Source organism: Macaca fascicularis, chromosome 1 (assembly GCF_037993035.2).
Source record: "Macaca fascicularis isolate 582-1 chromosome 1, T2T-MFA8v1.1".
NCBI classification, from domain to species: domain Eukaryota; kingdom Metazoa; phylum Chordata; class Mammalia; order Primates; family Cercopithecidae; genus Macaca; species Macaca fascicularis.
The window spans coordinates 20,530,822-20,551,268 of record NC_088375.1 but is presented as its reverse complement, the minus strand read 5'-3'; the positions used below and the strand labels follow the sequence as shown (position 1 = coordinate 20,551,268).

The 20,447-nt window shown below is 50.2% G+C and overlaps 5 non-coding genes across 5 annotated transcripts; all 5 read right to left on the bottom strand.

The window, feature by feature from the left end:
* Positions 1-3,706: 3,706 nt before the first annotated feature.
* Positions 3,707-3,825, bottom strand: LOC135969090 (5S ribosomal RNA). The gene has a single exon (XR_010584176.1). It is a non-coding gene; the product is annotated as a 5S ribosomal RNA (ribosomal RNA).
* Positions 3,826-6,655: 2,830 nt separating this feature from the next.
* Positions 6,656-6,774, bottom strand: LOC135969080 (5S ribosomal RNA). The gene has a single exon (XR_010584164.1). It is a non-coding gene; the product is annotated as a 5S ribosomal RNA (ribosomal RNA).
* A 4,279-nt stretch (positions 6,775-11,053) lies between these two features.
* LOC135969073 (5S ribosomal RNA) lies at positions 11,054-11,172 on the bottom strand. The gene has a single exon (XR_010584153.1). It is a non-coding gene; the product is annotated as a 5S ribosomal RNA (ribosomal RNA).
* A 2,822-nt stretch (positions 11,173-13,994) lies between these two features.
* LOC135969065 (5S ribosomal RNA) lies at positions 13,995-14,113 on the bottom strand. Its single transcript, XR_010584136.1, has one exon. It is a non-coding gene; the product is annotated as a 5S ribosomal RNA (ribosomal RNA).
* Positions 14,114-18,396: 4,283 nt separating this feature from the next.
* On the bottom strand, positions 18,397-18,516 carry LOC135968906 (5S ribosomal RNA). The gene has a single exon (XR_010583934.1). It is a non-coding gene; the product is annotated as a 5S ribosomal RNA (ribosomal RNA).
* Between the last annotated feature and the right edge of the window lie 1,931 nt (positions 18,517-20,447).

Genomic DNA, 20,447 nt, shown 5'->3' with positions numbered 1-20,447 from the left:
TCAGATTGTTCGAGCCCAGGAGTTCAAGACCAGCCAGGGCAAAATGGCAAAACGTGTCTCTAGAAAAAACACCAAATTCGGTGGGCGTGGTGGTGCAGGCCTGTAGTCCCAGCTACTCAGGAGGCTGAAGCAGGAGGACTGGTTGAGCCTGGGAGGTCAAGGCTGCAGTGAGCCATGATCAGGCTACAGGCTACTGCACTGCCGTAGGGGCAATAGAATGAGACCCTGTCTCAAAAAAAAAAAAAAAAAAAAAAAAAAAGGGTAAAAAGGTGGATTCTTTAGGAGGCGATTATCTCCTGAGGGTAGAAGTCCTTATGGATGAAATTAGAGCCCTTAGAAAAGGACTTGAGTGGGTTCATTCCCTCCGTCTCCTCCGTGTGGGGACACAATGTTCTTCCCCTCTGAAAGATGAAGCAACGTTGTGTCATCTTGGAAGGAGAGACTGGGCCCTCCTTAGACACTGAATGGGCTGATGACTTGACCTTGGACACCCCAGCCTTGAGAACTGAGAGAAATAAATGTCTCTTTTTAATAAATTATCCAGTCTCAGGTATTTGAAGAGATTCAGATATTTGCTTAAACAACCAGTGGGTTAAAGAAGAAACCACAAGAGAAATCAGAAAATACAGTTGGGTGTCAGTATCCACAGGGGATTGGTTCCAGGACCCCATAAGTAGGCCAAAATCCACACAGAGTCAAGTCTTGCAGTTGGCCCTGTAAAACCTGGGCATTAAAAAAGTTAGGCCGCTGTATCCTCAGGGTTTGCGCTCTGTGAAGACTGTATTTTCAATCTGCCTTTGGTTACAGATGCAGAATTAATGAAATCAGAGGACCTACTGTACTTATTGAAAACAATTCCTGTATAAGTGCACCCTTGCAGTTCAAACCCATGTTGTTCAAGGCTCAGCTGTACTCAGAAATGAATGAAAATGAAAACACAGCATAGCCAAACTTTGGGATGCAGTGAAAGCAGTGCTAACAGGGAAATTTATAGTGTGAAATGCTTACATGAAAAAAACCTAAAGAAAGCCAGGCGTCGCGGTTAATGCCTGTAATCCCAGCACTTTGGGAGGCTGAGGTGAGCCAATCACCTGAGGTCAGGAGTTCGAGACTAGCCTGAACAACAGGGAGAAACCCTGTCTCTGCTGAAAATACAAAATTAGCCGGTTGTGGTGGCAGGCGCCTGTAATCCCAGCGACTTGGGAGGCTGAAGCAAGAGAATTGCTTAAACCTGGGAGGCAGAGGTTGCAGTGAGCCGAGATCGCACCATTGCACTCCAGCCCGGGCAACAAGAGCGAGACTCCCTCTCAAAAGAAAACAAAACAAAAAACACCCAAAGGACCTCAAATTAGCAATCTAAATTTACAATTTAGGCACTAGAAAAGAACAAATTAAACCCTAGGAAGGAAAGAAAGAAAGATTAATTCAGAAATAAATAAAACAGAAAATACAAAAATGGAGAAAATCAACAAAACTGAAAGTTGGTTTTTTAAAAGATAAAATTGACAAACTTTATGGAGTGACTAAGAAAAAAAGAGAGAATACTCAAATTACGAAAATGAGAAATGGAAGTGGGGACATTACTATTGGATCCAGTCAAAATGAAAACGATTGGCAGGGTGAAGTGGCTCACACCTATAATCCCAGCACTTTGGGAGGCCGAGGCATGCAGATCACTTGAGGTTAGGAGTTCAAGACTAACCTGGCCAACATGGTGAAACCATCTCTACTAAAAATACAAAAAACATTAGCCGGGTGTGGTGGTAGGCCCCTGTAATCCCAGCTACTCGGGAGGTTCAGGCAGGTGAATCACTTTAGCTCAGGAGTTCAAGACCAGCCTGGGAGATATGGTCAAACCCGGTCTTTACCAAAAAAAAAAAAAAAGATAAAAAGGAAAGAAAAAATTAAATAAATTAAAGAAAGAAAGAAAGAAAGAAGAAAATTCAGCCCATCTTGGTGGCGAAAGCCTGTTGTCCCAGCTACTGAGGAGGCTGAGGTAGGAGGATCGCTTGAACCTGGGAGGTGGAGGTTGTAATGAGCCTAGATCACACCACTGCACTCTAGCCTAGGTGACAGATGAGATCCTGTCTCAAAGAAATAAATGAATAGGATTGTAAGAGAGTGCTAAGAACAATTGTACACCAACATATTGGATAACTTGGATGAAATGGATAAATTCCTAGGAACATGAACCCTACCAAGACTAAATCACAAAGAAAGTGAAAATCTGAATAGACTAGTAACTAGTAAGGAGACTGAATCAGTAACCCAATATCTCCTGCCAAAAAAAAAAAAAAAAAAAAAAAAAAAAAAAAAAAAAAAAGCCTTGGACTTGACTTCTCTATCAAATATTTAGAGAACGAATAGTAATCCTTGTTAATCCTGCCAAAACCTTGAAGAGGAGGGAGTATTCCCTAACTCATTCTATGAGGCTACAATTGCCCTGATACCAAAGCAAGACAAAGATTTTACAAGAGAAAACTGTAGAATAATATCCCATATGAAGATCGATGCCTAAAACTCCTCACCATATCCTAAGACTGTGAGGTGAAATTCATCACAGAAAAGGAAAGCCAAGCAGAAGCCTAAAACTATACCCCTAGTCTGACCGGGCGCTGGTGACTCACGCCTGTAATCCTAGCACTTTGGGTATCCTAGCACTTTGGGAAAGTGGGTGGATCGCCTGAAGTTGGGAGTTCCAGACCAAGACCAAGCTAACCAACATGGAGAAGCCCCGTCTCTACTAAAAATACAAAATTAGCCAGGTGTGGTGGTGCATGCCTGTAATCCCAGCTACTCAGGAGGCTGAGGCAGGAGAATGGCGTGAACCCGGGAGGCGGAGCTTGCAGTGGGCCCAGATCTTGCCACTGCACTCCAGGTTGGGTGACAGAGTGAGACTCCGTCTGGAAGAAAAAGGAAAGAAAGAAAGAAACCAAGTAGGAAAGAAAGAAAGAAAGAAAGAGTGAGAGAGAAAGAGAGAGAGAGAGAGAAAGAAAGAGAGAGAAAGAAAGAGAGAGAAAGAAAGAAGGGAAAGATAGTAAGGGAAGAAAAAGAAAAGAATGAAAGTAAGAAGGAAAGAAAGAAAGGAAGAAAGAGGCAAAGACCGAAGAAAGAATGAAACAAAGAAAGAAAGAAAGAAAGAAAGAGAAAGGAAGAAAGTGAGAAAGAAAAGCAAGAGAAAAGGAAAGAATGCAATAAAGAAAGAGAAAGAAAGAGACAGAGAGATAGGAGAAAGAAAGAAAGAAGGAAAGAAAAGAAAAGAGAAAGAAAGAAAACAAAGATAGCAAGGGAAGAAAAAGAAAAGAAGGAAAGAAAGAGAGAAAGAGCGAGAAAGAGAGAGAGAGAGAAAGAAGGAAAGAAAGAAAGAAAACAAAGAGAGAAAGAAAGAAGGAAGGAAAGAAAGAAAGAGTGATAGATAGAGAGGAAGGAAGAAAGGAAGGAAGGAAGAAAGAAAGAGAAAGAGAGAGAGACAAAGAAAGAAAGGAAAGATAGCAAGGGAAGAAACAGAAAAGAATGAAAGTAAGAAGGAAAGCAAAAGAGAGAGAAAGAGCGAGATAGAAAGAGGGAGAGATAGAAAGAAAGAAGGAAAGAAAGAAAGAAAGGAAAGAAAGAGAGAAAGAAGGAAAGAAAGAAGGAAAGAAGAGTGAGTGAGAGAAGGGAAGAAAGGAAGGTAGAAAAGAAAGAAAGAGAAGAAAGCAAGCCAAAAAGCCTACAGCACCCGGTATTCCCAGGCGGTCTCCCATCCAAGTACTAACCAGGCCCGACCCTGCTTAGCTTCCGAGATCAGACGAGATCGGGCGCGTTCAGGGTGGTATGGCCGTAGACGCCGGCAGAGGCGCCTGGCTGCCCCAAGAGCCCGGCCCAGCCATGCCCGCCGGCTTCCAGCCCGCACCGCCAGCCCGGGGTCGCCGGGCTCGGATCGGGACCCCCGAGCCGCTCGCCCGCGGCCTTCCCCCGGCTGCCGAGCTCCCGAGCTTCCACCACGTCGGGCCCGCTCGGAACAGGGAGTGCTCCGAGGCGTCAGGGCCCAGGGCCCACGATCCTGGGACCCCGGCGGGTCCTCCGCCCTGTCGTGGAGGTATTCTTTTGGATCCCTGGCCGCTGGGGGAGCTCCTGCGAGGCCCCCTCTTGGCCCACCCCCCCAGAGGCGTCAGGGCTGGCCAAGGGCGAACAGCCGGCCCAGCCGCGCCTGGCCTTTTTCTCACAACGCCCCCACCACGGTCGCTTGTCCCGACCAAGACCCGGCCGGTGGGCAAGAGGGCGTGGGGGCTGGGGTGTTGGGGGATGGCCCTGCTTTGCCCCGGGCTGGCACTAGAGCCGGCAGCCTGATCCCCGGCGAGAGGGGCTGAGAGAAACCCAGAAACACCCCACCACCACCAGCAGCAAATCCACAGCCCCACACACAGACACACCCGGGCGCTCGCGCGCGGGAACCCACACACGCGCGCGCGCTCACACACAGACACACACACACACACACACACACACACACACACACACGTGCACACAGAAACGGCTTGAAGGAGAGCAAGGAAGAGATAGATGGAGAGATTGAAACCGAGGGAGGGAGAGAGACAGCGATCGAGAGAGACAGGGGAGGTGGAGAGGGAAAGAGACAGAGAGGCAGAGATAGAGAGAGGGACAGAGAGAGCGAGAAAGACAGACAGAGAGGGAGAGACAGAGGAAAGGCGACAGAAATAGCGCGAGGTGCAGGGGCAAACCCAGAAGAGAGAGGGGCAGGGAGCTAGAGAGCGAGAGCGATAGAGCCTTGGAGAGGGAGCGCCCTGCTCCCGTAGGCAGGGCCCTTTTGAGCAGGCCGGGATAGGGTGGAGGGGGCTTGGGCTGGGCCAGAACAGGGTGGCCAGGCCGTCCATGCGAGAGGAGCAACGGAGCGCTGAGACGGGTTTTGTCTTGGATTAATTGCTTGCTTTGGGGGTGGGTTTCGTAGGCTCCTTCCTGTGTTGGCACCTCCCTGTGCTCTTGGTGCGGTGCGGTGGGCCCCTTGATTTGCAGAGTGCGCCCGCCCTTTTGGCGGGAGCCGTGGCACCGGGCGTGCCCACGGGGCCCGAGGCCTGGGTCTCTGGCGTGTCCTCGGGACTGGAGTTTACACGAAGTTGGTGGCAATGGGAATCCGGGTGCACAGGGACTGTTTTCCTGGTTGCTGGCGAAGCAATGTCCTTCCCCCGGATAAAGCAGCCCCTGCGTTCTGGAGCGGAGGTCTCGGCTGGCGTCTGTGGCACCCGCTGGCCCTGCCCGCCCCTTCCCCCGGTTTGGAAGGTTGCGGCGGCGCCCGCCCGGTGAATGGATTGAATCGCCTGTGCGTTCCGGGAGCGGGAAGGCGCCGGGAACGGCAGGGAACCCGCGCCTGCGCCTTTGGGGTCCGGCCTCCTGCCCTCCAGGGCTGGAGCCGGGCTCCTGGCCGGGCGGCGGCGAGGCGGAAGCGGTGGGATGCCGCTGCCCGGTGCTGCTTTGGTGGCGGACCCCCAGGAGGAGGTCCCCGGCTGCGGCGGGGGTGTAGGCGGGCGACAAGGGGGGAGCAGAGTCCGGGGAGGTTGGGAAGCATGGCGATAGTAGGGGCAAGGGAGGGAGAGGGGAAGCCACAAAAGCCTACAGCAGGCCGGGCGCGGTGGATCACGCCTGTGATCCCAGCACTTTGGGAGGCCGAGGCGGGTGGATCACGACGTCAGGAGATCCAGACCAGCCTGGCTAACACGGTGAAACCCCGTCTCCACTAAAACTACGAAACATGAGCCGGGCGTGGTGGCGGGCGCCTGTAGTCCCAGCTGTTTGGTAGGCTGAGGCAGGAGAATGGCGTGAACCCGGGAGGCGGAGCTTGCAGTGAGCCGAGATCTTGCCACTGCACTCCAGGCTGGGTGACAGCGAGACTCCTTCTGGAAGAAAAAGGAAAGACAGAAAGAAAGAAGGAAAGAAACAAAGAAGGAAGGAAAGAAAGAAGGAAGGAAGGAAGGAAGGAAGGAAGGAAGGAAGGAAAGAAAGAAAGAAAGAAAGAAAGAAAGAAAGAAAGAAAGAAAGAAAGAAAGGAAAGAAAGAAAGGAGCAAATAGAAGAAAGAAAGAAAGAAAGAAAGGAAGAAAAGAAAGTGAGAAAGAAAAGCAAGAAAGAAGGAAAGAACGAAATAAAGAAAGAGAAAGAGAGAGAAAGAAAGAGACAGAGAGATAGGAGAAAGAAAGAAAGAAGGAAAGCAAGAAAGAAGAAAGAACGAGAAGAAAGAAAAGGAAGATAGCAAGGGAAGAAAAAGAAAAGAATGAAAGAAAGAAGGAAAGAAAGAAAGAGCAAGCAAGAGAGAGGGAGAGAGAAAGAAAGAAGGAAAGAAAGGAGGAAGGATAGAAAGAAAGATAGAGAGGTAGAAAGAAAGAAAGAAGGAAAGACAGCAGAACGAAAGAAAGAAAGAGAGAGAGACAAAGAAAGAAAGGAAAGATAGCAAGGGAAGAAACAGAAAAGAATGAAAGTAAGAAGGAAAGCAAAAGAGAGAGAAAGAGCGAGATAGAAAGAGGGAGAGATAGAAAGAAAGAAGGAAAGAAAGAAAGAAAGGAAAGAAAGAGAGAAAGAAGGAAAGAAAGAAAGAAAGAAGAGTGAGTGAGAGAAGGGAAGAAAGGAAGGTAGAAAAGAAAGAAAGAGAAGAAAGCAAGCCAAAAAGCCTACAGCACCCGGTATTCCCAGGCGGTCTCCCATCCAAGTACTAACCAGGCCCGACCCTGCTTAGCTTCCGAGATCAGACGAGATCGGGCGCGTTCAGGGTGGTATGGCCGTAGACGCCGGCAGAGGCGCCTGGCTGCCCCAAGAGCCCGGCCCAGCCATGCCCGCCGGCTTCCAGCCCGCACCGCCAGCCCGGGGTCGTCGTGCTCGGATCGGGATCCCGGAGCCTCTTCGCCTGCTGCCTCTCCCGGCTGCCGAGCTCCCGAGCTTCCACCACGTCGGGCCCGCTCGGAACAGGGAGTGCTCCGAGGCGTCAGGGCCCACAGCCCACGATCCTGGGACCCCGTCGGGTCCTCCGCCCAGTCGCGCAGGTATTCTTTGGGATCCCTGGCCGCTCAGGAATCCTGCGAGGGCCCCTCTTGCCCCCTCACCCAGAGTCGTCGAGGCTGGCGAAGGGCGAACAGCGTATTATCAAATGTCTTCTCTGACCACAACAAAATCGAGTTAAAAATCAATAATACAAGGAAAACTGATAAACTGACCTGTTTTCTTTTTGGAAAGTAAAGAACACACTGCTATGGTCTGAATGTCCCCCAAAATTTATATGCTGAAATTTATTTGCCAATATGATAGTATTAAGAGGTGGGCACTGGCCTGGGGTGGTGGCTAACGCTGTCATCCCAGCACTTTGGAAGGGAAAGGCAGTCAGATTGTTCGAGCCCAGGAGTTCAAGACCAGCCAGGGCAAAATGGCAAAACGTGTCTCTAGAAAAAACACCAAATTCGGTGGGCGTGGTGGTGCAGGCCTGTAGTCCCAGCTACTCAGGAGGCTGAAGCAGGAGGACTGGTTGAGCCTGGGAGGTCAAGGCTGCAGTGAGCCATGATCAGGCTACAGGCTACTGCACTGCCGTAGGGGCAATAGAATGAGACCCTGTCTCAAAAAAAAAAAAAAAAAAAAAAAAAAAAAAGGGTAAAAAGGTGGATTCTTTAGGAGGCGATTATCTCCTGAGGGTAGAAGTCCTTATGGATGAAATTAGAGCCCTTAGAAAAGGACTTGAGTGGGTTCATTCCCTCCGTCTCCTCCGTGTGGGGACACAATGTTCTTCCCCTCTGAAAGATGAAGCAACGTTGTGTCATCTTGGAAGGAGAGACTGGGCCCTCCTTAGACACTGAATGGGCTGATGACTTGACCTTGGACACCCCAGCCTTGAGAACTGAGAGAAATAAATGTCTCTTTTTAATAAATTATCCAGTCTCAGGTATTTGAAGAGATTCAGATATTTGCTTAAACAACCAGTGGGTTAAAGAAGAAACCACAAGAGAAATCAGAAAATACAGTTGGGTGTCAGTATCCACAGGGGATTGGTTCCAGGACCCCATAAGTAGGCCAAAATCCACACAGAGTCAAGTCTTGCAGTTGGCCCTGTAAAACCTGGGCATTAAAAAAGTTAGGCCGCTGTATCCTCAGGGTTTGCGCTCTGTGAAGACTGTATTTTCAATCTGCCTTTGGTTACAGATGCAGAATTAATGAAATCAGAGGACCTACTGTACTTATTGAAAACAATTCCTGTATAAGTGCACCCTTGCAGTTCAAACCCATGTTGTTCAAGGCTCAGCTGTACTCAGAAATGAATGAAAATGAAAACACAGCATAGCCAAACTTTGGGATGCAGTGAAAGCAGTGCTAACAGGGAAATTTATAGTGTGAAATGCTTACATGAAAAAAACCTAAAGAAAGCCAGGCGTCGCGGTTAATGCCTGTAATCCCAGCACTTTGGGAGGCTGAGGTGAGCCAATCACCTGAGGTCAGGAGTTCGAGACTAGCCTGAACAACAGGGAGAAACCCTGTCTCTGCTGAAAATACAAAATTAGCCGGTTGTGGTGGCAGGCGCCTGTAATCCCAGCGACTTGGGAGGCTGAAGCAAGAGAATTGCTTAAACCTGGGAGGCAGAGGTTGCAGTGAGCCGAGATCGCACCATTGCACTCCAGCCCGGGCAACAAGAGCGAGACTCCCTCTCAAAAGAAAACAAAACAAAAAACACCCAAAGGACCTCAAATTAGCAATCTAAATTTACAATTTAGGCACTAGAAAAGAACAAATTAAACCCTAGGAAGGAAAGAAAGAAAGATTAATTCAGAAATAAATAAAACAGAAAATACAAAAATGGAGAAAATCAACAAAACTGAAAGTTGGTTTTTTAAAAGATAAAATTGACAAACTTTATGGAGTGACTAAGAAAAAAAGAGAGAATACTCAAATTACGAAAATGAGAAATGGAAGTGGGGACATTACTATTGGATCCAGTCAAAATGAAAACGATTGGCAGGGTGAAGTGGCTCACACCTATAATCCCAGCACTTTGGGAGGCCGAGGCATGCAGATCACTTGAGGTTAGGAGTTCAAGACTAACCTGGCCAACATGGTGAAACCATCTCTACTAAAAATACAAAAAACATTAGCCGGGTGTGGTGGTAGGCCCCTGTAATCCCAGCTACTCGGGAGGTTCAGGCAGGTGAATCACTTTAGCTCAGGAGTTCAAGACCAGCCTGGGAGATATGGTCAAACCCGGTCTTTACCAAAAAAAAAAAAAAAGATAAAAAGGAAAGAAAAAAATAAATAAATTAAAGAAAGAAAGAAAGAAAGAAGAAAATTCAGCCCATCTTGGTGGCGAAAGCCTGTTGTCCCAGCTACTGAGGAGGCTGAGGTAGGAGGATCGCTTGAACCTGGGAGGTGGAGGTTGTAATGAGCCTAGATCACACCACTGCACTCTAGCCTAGGTGACAGATGAGATCCTGTCTCAAAGAAATAAATGAATAGGATTGTAAGAGAGTGCTAAGAACAATTGTACACCAACATATTGGATAACTTGGATGAAATGGATAAATTCCTAGGAACATGAACCCTACCAAGACTAAATCACAAAGAAAGTGAAAATCTGAATAGACTAGTAACTAGTAAGGAGACTGAATCAGTAACCCAATATCTCCTGCCAAAAAAAAAAAAAAAAAAAGCCTTGGACTTGACTTCTCTATCAAATATTTAGAGAACGAATAGTAATCCTTGTTAATCCTGCCAAAACCTTGAAGAGGAGGGAGTATTCCCTAACTCATTCTATGAGGCTACAATTGCCCTGATACCAAAGCAAGACAAAGATTTTACAAGAGAAAACTGTAGAATAATATCCCATATGAAGATCGATGCCTAAAACTCCTCACCATATCCTAAGACTGTGAGGTGAAATTCATCACAGAAAAGGAAAGCCAAGCAGAAGCCTAAAACTATACCCCTAGTCTGACCGGGCGCTGGTGACTCACGCCTGTAATCCTAGCACTTTGGGTATCCTAGCACTTTGGGAAAGTGGGTGGATCGCCTGAAGTTGGGAGTTCCAGACCAAGACCAAGCTAACCAACATGGAGAAGCCCCGTCTCTACTAAAAATACAAAATTAGCCAGGTGTGGTGGTGCATGCCTGTAATCCCAGCTACTCAGGAGGCTGAGGCAGGAGAATGGCGTGAACCCGGGAGGCGGAGCTTGCAGTGGGCCCAGATCTTGCCACTGCACTCCAGGTTGGGTGACAGAGTGAGACTCCGTCTGGAAGAAAAAGGAAAGAAAGAAAGAAACCAAGTAGGAAAGAAAGAAAGAAAGAAAGAGTGAGAGAGAAAGAGAGAGAGAGAGAGAAAGAAAGAGAGAGAAAGAAAGAGAGAGAAAGAAAGAAGGGAAAGATAGTAAGGGAAGAAAAAGAAAAGAATGAAAGTAAGAAGGAAAGAAAGAAAGGAAGAAAGAGGCAAAGACCGAAGAAAGAATGAAACAAAGAAAGAAAGAAAGAAAGAAAGAAAGAGAAAGGAAGAAAGTGAGAAAGAAAAGCAAGAGAAAAGGAAAGAATGCAATAAAGAAAGAGAAAGAAAGAGACAGAGAGATAGGAGAAAGAAAGAAAGAAGGAAAGAAAAGAAAAGAGAAAGAAAGAAAACAAAGATAGCAAGGGAAGAAAAAGAAAAGAAGGAAAGAAAGAGAGAAAGAGCAAGAAAGAGAGAGAGAGAGAAAGAAGGAAAGAAAGAAAGAAAACAAAGAGAGAAAGAAAGAAGGAAGGAAAGAAAGAAAGAGTGATAGATAGAGAGGAAGGAAGAAAGGAAGGAAGGAAGAAAGAAAGAGAAAGAGAGAGAGACAAAGAAAGAAAGGAAAGATAGCAAGGGAAGAAACAGAAAAGAATGAAAGTAAGAAGGAAAGCAAAAGAGAGAGAAAGAGCGAGATAGAAAGAGGGAGAGATAGAAAGAAAGAAGGAAATAAAGAAAGAAAGGAAAGAAAGAGAGAAAGAAGGAAAGAAAGAAGGAAAGAAGAGTGAGTGAGAGAAGGGAAGAAAGGAAGGTAGAAAAGAAAGAAAGAGAAGAAAGCAAGCCAAAAAGCCTACAGCACCCGGTATTCCCAGGCGGTCTCCCATCCAAGTACTAACCAGGCCCGACCCTGCTTAGCTTCCGAGATCAGACGAGATCGGGCGCGTTCAGGGTGGTATGGCCGTAGACGCCGGCAGAGGCGCCTGGCTGCCCCAAGAGCCCGGCCCAGCCATGCCCGCCGGCTTCCAGCCCGCACCGCCAGCCCGGGGTCGCCGGGCTCGGATCGGGACCCCCGAGCCGCTCGCCCGCGGCCTTCCCCCGGCTGCCGAGCTCCCGAGCTTCCACCACGTCGGGCCCGCTCGGAACAGGGAGTGCTCCGAGGCGTCAGGGCCCAGGGCCCACGATCCTGGGACCCCGGCGGGTCCTCCGCCCTGTCGTGGAGGTATTCTTTTGGATCCCTGGCCGCTGGGGGAGCTCCTGCGAGGCCCCCTCTTGGCCCACCCCCCCAGAGGCGTCAGGGCTGGCCAAGGGCGAACAGCCGGCCCAGCCGCGCCTGGCCTTTTTCTCACAACGCCCCCACCACGGTCGCTTGTCCCGACCAAGACCCGGCCGGTGGGCAAGAGGGCGTGGGGGCTGGGGTGTTGGGGGATGGCCCTGCTTTGCCCCGGGCTGGCACTAGAGCCGGCAGCCTGATCCCCGGCGAGAGGGGCTGAGAGAAACCCAGAAACACCCCACCACCACCAGCAGCAAATCCACAGCCCCACACACAGACACACCCGGGCGCTCGCGCGCGGGAACCCACACACGCGCGCGCGCTCACACACAGACACACACACACACACACACACACACACACACACACACGTGCACACAGAAACGGCTTGAAGGAGAGCAAGGAAGAGATAGATGGAGAGATTGAAACCGAGGGAGGGAGAGAGACAGCGATCGAGAGAGACAGGGGAGGTGGAGAGGGAAAGAGACAGAGAGGCAGAGATAGAGAGAGGGACAGAGAGAGCGAGAAAGACAGACAGAGAGGGAGAGACAGAGGAAAGGCGACAGAAATAGCGCGAGGTGCAGGGGCAAACCCAGAAGAGAGAGGGGCAGGGAGCTAGAGAGCGAGAGCGATAGAGCCTTGGAGAGGGAGCGCCCTGCTCCCGTAGGCAGGGCCCTTTTGAGCAGGCCGGGATAGGGTGGAGGGGGCTTGGGCTGGGCCAGAACAGGGTGGCCAGGCCGTCCATGCGAGAGGAGCAACGGAGCGCTGAGACGGGTTTTGTCTTGGATTAATTGCTTGCTTTGGGGGTGGGTTTCGTAGGCTCCTTCCTGTGTTGGCACCTCCCTGTGCTCTTGGTGCGGTGCGGTGGGCCCCTTGATTTGCAGAGTGCGCCCGCCCTTTTGGCGGGAGCCGTGGCACCGGGCGTGCCCACGGGGCCCGAGGCCTGGGTCTCTGGCGTGTCCTCGGGACTGGAGTTTACACGAAGTTGGTGGCAATGGGAATCCGGGTGCACAGGGACTGTTTTCCTGGTTGCTGGCGAAGCAATGTCCTTCCCCCGGATAAAGCAGCCCCTGCGTTCTGGAGCGGAGGTCTCGGCTGGCGTCTGTGGCACCCGCTGGCCCTGCCCGCCCCTTCCCCCGGTTTGGAAGGTTGCGGCGGCGCCCGCCCGGTGAATGGATTGAATCGCCTGTGCGTTCCGGGAGCGGGAAGGCGCCGGGAACGGCAGGGAACCCGCGCCTGCGCCTTTGGGGTCCGGCCTCCTGCCCTCCAGGGCTGGAGCCGGGCTCCTGGCCGGGCGGCGGCGAGGCGGAAGCGGTGGGATGCCGCTGCCCGGTGCTGCTTTGGTGGCGGACCCCCAGGAGGAGGTCCCCGGCTGCGGCGGGGGTGTAGGCGGGCGACAAGGGGGGAGCAGAGTCCGGGGAGGTTGGGAAGCATGGCGATAGTAGGGGCAAGGGAGGGAGAGGGGAAGCCACAAAAGCCTACAGCAGGCCGGGCGCGGTGGATCACGCCTGTAATCCCAGCACTTTGGGAGGCCGAGGCGGGTGGATCACGACGTCAGGAGATCCAGACCAGCCTGGCTAACACGGTGAAACCCCGTCTCCACTAAAACTACGAAACATGAGCCGGGCGTGGTGGCGGGCGCCTGTAGTCCCAGCTGTTTGGTAGGCTGAGGCAGGAGAATGGCGTGAACCCGGGAGGCGGAGCTTGCAGTGAGCCGAGATCTTGCCACTGCACTCCAGGCTGGGTGACAGCGAGACTCCTTCTGGAAGAAAAAGGAAAGACAGAAAGAAAGAAGGAAAGAAACAAAGAAGGAAGGAAAGAAAGAAGGAAGGAAGGAAGGAAGGAAGGAAGGAAGGAAAGAAAGAAAGAAAGAAAGAAAGAAAGAAAGAAAGAAAGAAAGAAAGGAAAGAAAGAAAGGAGCAAATAGAAGAAAGAAAGAAAGAAAGAAAGGAAGAAAAGAAAGTGAGAAAGAAAAGCAAGAAAGAAGGAAAGAACGAAATAAAGAAAGAGAAAGAGAGAGAAAGAAAGAGACAGAGAGATAGGAGAAAGAAAGAAAGAAGGAAAGCAAGAAAGAAGAAAGAACGAGAAGAAAGAAAAGGAAGATAGCAAGGGAAGAAAAAGAAAAGAATGAAAGAAAGAAGGAAAGAAAGAAAGAGCAAGCAAGAGAGAGGGAGAGAGAAAGAAAGAAGGAAAGAAAGGAGGAAGGATAGAAAGAAAGATAGAGAGGTAGAAAGAAAGAAAGAAGGAAAGACAGCAGAACGAAAGAAAGAAAGAGAGAGAGACAAAGAAAGAAAGGAAAGATAGCAAGGGAAGAAACAGAAAAGAATGAAAGTAAGAAGGAAAGCAAAAGAGAGAGAAAGAGCGAGATAGAAAGAGGGAGAGATAGAAAGAAAGAAGGAAAGAAAGAAAGAAAGGAAAGAAAGAGAGAAAGAAGGAAAGAAAGAAAGAAAGAAGAGTGAGTGAGAGAAGGGAAGAAAGGAAGGTAGAAAAGAAAGAAAGAGAAGAAAGCAAGCCAAAAAGCCTACAGCACCCGGTATTCCCAGGCGGTCTCCCATCCAAGTACTAACCAGGCCCGACCCTGCTTAGCTTCCGAGATCAGACGAGATCGGGCGCGTTCAGGGTGGTATGGCCGTAGACGCCGGCAGAGGCGCCTGGCTGCCCCAAGAGCCCGGCCCAGCCATGCCCGCCGGCTTCCAGCCCGCACCGCCAGCCCGGGGTCGTCGTGCTCGGATCGGGATCCCGGAGCCTCTTCGCCTGCTGCCTCTCCCGGCTGCCGAGCTCCCGAGCTTCCACCACGTCGGGCCCGCTCGGAACAGGGAGTGCTCCGAGGCGTCAGGGCCCACAGCCCACGATCCTGGGACCCCGTCGGGTCCTCCGCCCAGTCGCGCAGGTATTCTTTGGGATCCCTGGCCGCTCAGGAATCCTGCGAGGGCCCCTCTTGCCCCCTCACCCAGAGTCGTCGAGGCTGGCGAAGGGCGAACAGCGTATTATCAAATGTCTTCTCTGACCACAACAAAATCGAGTTAAAAATCAATAATACAAGGAAAACTGATAAACTGACCTGTTTTCTTTTTGGAAAGTAAAGAACACACTGCTATGGTCTGAATGTCCCCCAAAATTTATATGCTGAAATTTATTTGCCAATATGATAGTATTAAGAGGTGGGCACTGGCCTGGGGTGGTGGCTAACGCTGTCATCCCAGCACTTTGGAAGGGAAAGGCAGTCAGATTGTTCGAGCCCAGGAGTTCAAGACCAGCCAGGGCAAAATGGCAAAACGTGTCTCTAGAAAAAACACCAAATTCGGTGGGCGTGGTGGTGCAGGCCTGTAGTCCCAGCTACTCAGGAGGCTGAAGCAGGAGGACTGGTTGAGCCTGGGAGGTCAAGGCTGCAGTGAGCCATGATCAGGCTACAGGCTACTGCACTGCCGTAGGGGCAATAGAATGAGACCCTGTCTCAAAAAAAAAAAAAAAAAAAAAAAAAAAAAAGGGTAAAAAGGTGGATTCTTTAGGAGGCGATTATCTCCTGAGGGTAGAAGTCCTTATGGATGAAATTAGAGCCCTTAGAAAAGGACTTGAGTGGGTTCATTCCCTCCGTCTCCTCCGTGTGGGGACACAATGTTCTTCCCCTCTGAAAGATGAAGCAACGTTGTGTCATCTTGGAAGGAGAGACTGGGCCCTCCTTAGACACTGAATGGGCTGATGACTTGACCTTGGACACCCCAGCCTTGAGAACTGAGAGAAATAAATGTCTCTTTTTAATAAATTATCCAGTCTCAGGTATTTGAAGAGATTCAGATATTTGCTTAAACAACCAGTGGGTTAAAGAAGAAACCACAAGAGAAATCAGAAAATACAGTTGGGTGTCAGTATCCACAGGGGATTGGTTCCAGGACCCCATAAGTAGGCCAAAATCCACACAGAGTCAAGTCTTGCAGTTGGCCCTGTAAAACCTGGGCATTAAAAAAGTTAGGCCGCTGTATCCTCAGGGTTTGCGCTCTGTGAAGACTGTATTTTCAATCTGCCTTTGGTTACAGATGCAGAATTAATGAAATCAGAGGACCTACTGTACTTATTGAAAACAATTCCTGTATAAGTGCACCCTTGCAGTTCAAACCCATGTTGTTCAAGGCTCAGCTGTACTCAGAAATGAATGAAAATGAAAACACAGCATAGCCAAACTTTGGGATGCAGTGAAAGCAGTGCTAACAGGGAAATTTATAGTGTGAAATGCTTACATGAAAAAAACCTAAAGAAAGCCAGGCGTCGCGGTTAATGCCTGTAATCCCAGCACTTTGGGAGGCTGAGGTGAGCCAATCACCTGAGGTCAGGAGTTCGAGACTAGCCTGAACAACAGGGAGAAACCCTGTCTCTGCTGAAAATACAAAATTAGCCGGTTGTGGTGGCAGGCGCCTGTAATCCCAGCGACTTGGGAGGCTGAAGCAAGAGAATTGCTTAAACCTGGGAGGCAGAGGTTGCAGTGAGCCGAGATCGCACCATTGCACTCCAGCCCGGGCAACAAGAGCGAGACTCCCTCTCAAAAGAAAACAAAACAAAAAACACCCAAAGGACCTCAAATTAGCAATCTAAATTTACAATTTAGGCACTAGAAAAGAACAAATTAAACCCTAGGAAGGAAAGAAAGAAAGATTAATTCAGAAATAAATAAAACAGAAAATACAAAAATGGAGAAAATCAACAAAACTGAAAGTTGGTTTTTTGAAAGATAAAATTGACAAACTTTATGGAGTGACTAAGAAAAAAAGAGAGAATACTCAAATTACGAAAATCAGAAATGGAAGTGGGGACATTACTATTGGATCCAGTCAAAATGAAAACGATTGGCAGGGTGAAGTGGCTCACACCTATAATCCCAGCACTTTGGGAGGCCGAGGCATGCAGATCACTTGAGGTTAGGAGTTCAAGACTAACCTGGCCAACATGGTGAAACCATCTCTACTAAAAATACAAAAAACATTAGCCGGGTGTGGTGGTAGGCCCCTGTAATCCCAGCTACTCGGGAGGTTCAGGCAGGTGAATCACTTTAGCTCAGGAGTTCAAGACCAGCCTGGGAGATATGGTCAAACCCGGTCTTTACCAAAAAAAAAAAAAAAGATAAAAAGGAAAGAAAAAAATAAATAAATTAAAGAAAGAAAGAAAGAAAGAAGAAAATTCAGCCCATCTTGGTGGCGAAAGCCTGTTGTCCCAGCTACTGAGGAGGCTGAGGTAGGAGGATCGCTTGAACCTGGGAGGTGGAGGTTGTAATGAGCCTAGATCACACCACTGCACTCTAGCCTAGGTGACAGATGAGATCCTGTCTCAAAGAAATAAATGAATAGGATTGTAAGAGAGTGCTAAGAACAATTGTACACCAACATATTGGATAACTTGGATGAAATGGATAAATTCCTAGGAACATGAACCCTACCAAGACTAAATCACAAAGAAAGTGAAAATCTGAATAGACTAGTAACTAGTAAGGAGACTGAATCAGTAACCCAATATCTCCTGCCAAAAAAAAAAAAAAAAAAAAAAAAAAAGCCTTGGACTTGACTTCTCTATCAAATATTTAGAGAACGAATAGTAATCCTTGTTAATCCTGCCAAAACCTTGAAGAGGAGGGAGTATTCCCTAACTCATTCTATGAGGCTACAATTGCCCTGATACCAAAGCAAGACAAAGATTTTACAAGAGAAAACTGTAGAATAATATCCCATATGAAGATCGATGCCTAAAACTCCTCACCATATCCTAAGACTGTGAGGTGAAATTCATCACAGAAAAGGAAAGCCAAGCAGAAGCCTAAAACTATACCCCTAGTCTGACCGGGCGCTGGTGACTCACGCCTGTAATCCTAGCACTTTGGGTATCCTAGCACTTTGGGAAAGTGGGTGGATCGCCTGAAGTTGGGAGTTCCAGACCAAGACCAAGCTAACCAACATGGAGAAGCCCCGTCTCTACTAAAAATACAAAATTAGCCAGGTGTGGTGGTGCATGCCTGTAATCCCAGCTACTCAGGAGGCTGAGGCAGGAGAATGGCGTGAACCCGGGAGGCGGAGCTTGCAGTGGGCCCAGATCTTGCCACTGCACTCCAGGTTGGGTGACAGAGTGAGACTCCGTCTGGAAGAAAAAGGAAAGAAAGAAAGAAACCAAGTAGGAAAGAAAGAAAGAAAGAAAGAGTGAGAGAGAAAGAGAGAGAGAGAGAGAAAGAAAGAGAGAGAAAGAAAGAGAGAGAAAGAAAGAAGGGAAAGATAGTAAGGGAAGAAAAAGAAAAGAATGAAAGTAAGAAGGAAAGAAAGAAAGGAAGAAAGAGGCAAAGACCGAAGAAAGAATGAAACAAAGAAAGAAAGAAAGAAAGAAAGAGAAAGGAAGAAAGTGAGAAAGAAAAGCAAGAGAAAAGGAAAGAATGCAATAAAGAAAGAGAAAGAAAGAGACAGAGAGATAGGAGAAAGAAAGAAAGAAGGAAAGAAAAGAAAAGAGAAAGAAAGAAAACAAAGATAGCAAGGGAAGAAAAAGAAAAGAAGGAAAGAAAGAGAGAAAGAGCGAGAAAGAGAGAGAGAGAGAAAGAAGGAAAGAAAGAAAGAAAACAAAGAGAGAAAGAAAGAAGGAAGGAAAGAAAGAAAGAGTGATAGATAGAGAGGAAGGAAGAAAGGAAGGAAGGAAGAAAGAAAGAGAAAGAGAGAGAGACAAAGAAAGAAAGGAAAGATAGCAAGGGAAGAAACAGAAAAGAATGAAAGTAAGAAGGAAAGCAAAAGAGAGAGAAAGAGCGAGATAGAAAGAGGGAGAGATAGAAAGAAAGAAGGAAAGAAAGAAAGAAAGGAAAGAAAGAGAGAAAGAAGGAAAGAAAGAAGGAAAGAAGAGTGAGTGAGAGAAGGGAAGAAAGGAAGGTAGAAAAGAAAGAAAGAGAAGAAAGCAAGCCAAAAAGCCTACAGCACCCGGTATTCCCAGGCGGTCTCCCATCCAAGTACTAACCAGGCCCGACCCTGCTTAGCTTCACGAGATCAGACGAGATCGGGCGCGTTCAGGGTGGTATGGCCGTAGACGCCGGCAGAGGCGCCTGGCTGCCCCAAGAGCCCGGCCCAGCCATGCCCGCCGGCTTCCAGCCCGCACCGCCAGCCCGGGGTCGCCGGGCTCGGATCGGGACCCCCGAGCCGCTCGCCCGCGGCCTTCCCCCGGCTGCCGAGCTCCCGAGCTTCCACCACGTCGGGCCCGCTCGGAACAGGGAGTGCTCCGAGGCGTCAGGGCCCAGGGCCCACGATCCTGGGACCCCGGCGGGTCCTCCGCCCTGTCGTGGAGGTATTCTTTTGGATCCCTGGCCGCTGGGGGAGCTCCTGCGAGGCCCCCTCTTGGCCCACCCCCCCAGAGGCGTCAGGGCTGGCCAAGGGCGAACAGCCGGCCCAGCCGCGCCTGGCCTTTTTCTCACAACGCCCCCACCACGGTCGCTTGTCCCGACCAAGACCCGGCCGGTGGGCAAGAGGGCGTGGGGGCTGGGGTGTTGGGGGATGGCCCTGCTTTGCCCCGGGCTGGCACTAGAGCCGGCAGCCTGATCCCCGGCGAGAGGGGCTGAGAGAAACCCAGAAACACCCCACCACCACCAGCAGCAAATCCACAGCCCCACACACAGACACACCCGGGCGCTCGCGCGCGGGAACCCACACACGCGCGCGCGCTCACACACAGACACACACACACACACACACACACACACACACACACACGTGCACACAGAAACGGCTTGAAGGAGAGCAAGGAAGAGATAGATGGAGAGATTGAAACCGAGGGAGGGAGAGAGACAGCGATCGAGAGAGACAGGGGAGGTGGAGAGGGAAAGAGACAGAGAGGCAGAGATAGAGAGAGGGACAGAGAGAGCGAGAAAGACAGACAGAGAGGGAGAGACAGAGGAAAGGCGACAGAAATAGCGCGAGGTGCAGGGGCAAACCCAGAAGAGAGAGGGGCAGGGAGCTAGAGAGCGAGAGCGATAGAGCCTTGGAGAGGGAGCGCCCTGCTCCCGTAGGCAGGGCCCTTTTGAGCAGGCCGGGATAGGGTGGAGGGGGCTTGGGCTGGGCCAGAACAGGGTGGCCAGGCCGTCCATGCGAGAGGAGCAACGGAGCGCTGAGACGGGTTTTGTCTTGGATTAATTGCTTGCTTTGGGGGTGGGTTTCGTAGGCTCCTTCCTGTGTTGGCACCTCCCTGTGCTCTTGGTGCGGTGCGGTGGGCCCCTTGATTTGCAGAGTGCGCCCGCCCTTTTGGCGGGAGCCGTGGCACCGGGCGTGCCCACGGGGCCCGAGGCCTGGGTCTCTGGCGTGTCCTCGGGACTGGAGTTTACACGAAGTTGGTGGCAATGGGAATCCGGGTGCACAGGGACTGTTTTCCTGGTTGCTGGCGAAGCAATGTCCTTCCCCCGGATAAAGCAGCCCCTGCGTTCTGGAGCGGAGGTCTCGGCTGGCGTCTGTGGCACCCGCTGGCCCTGCCCGCCCCTTCCCCCGGTTTGGAAGGTTGCGGCGGCGCCCGCCCGGTGAATGGATTGAATCGCCTGTGCGTTCCGGGAGCGGGAAGGCGCCGGGAACGGCAGGGAACCCGCGCCTGCGCCTTTGGGGTCCGGCCTCCTGCCCTCCAGGGCTGGAGCCGGGCTCCTGGCCGGGCGGCGGCGAGGCGGAAGCGGTGGGATGCCGCTGCCCGGTGCTGCTTTGGTGGCGGACCCCCAGGAGGAGGTCCCCGGCTGCGGCGGGGGTGTAGGCGGGCGACAAGGGGGGAGCAGAGTCCGGGGAGGTTGGGAAGCATGGCGATAGTAGGGGCAAGGGAGGGAGAGGGGAAGCCACAAAAGCCTACAGCAGGCCGGGCGCGGTGGATCACGCCTGTAATCCCAGCACTTTGGGAGGCCGAGGCGGGTGGATCACGACGTCAGGAGATCCAGACCAGCCTGGCTAACACGGTGAAACCCCGTCTCCACTAAAACTACGAAACATGAGCCGGG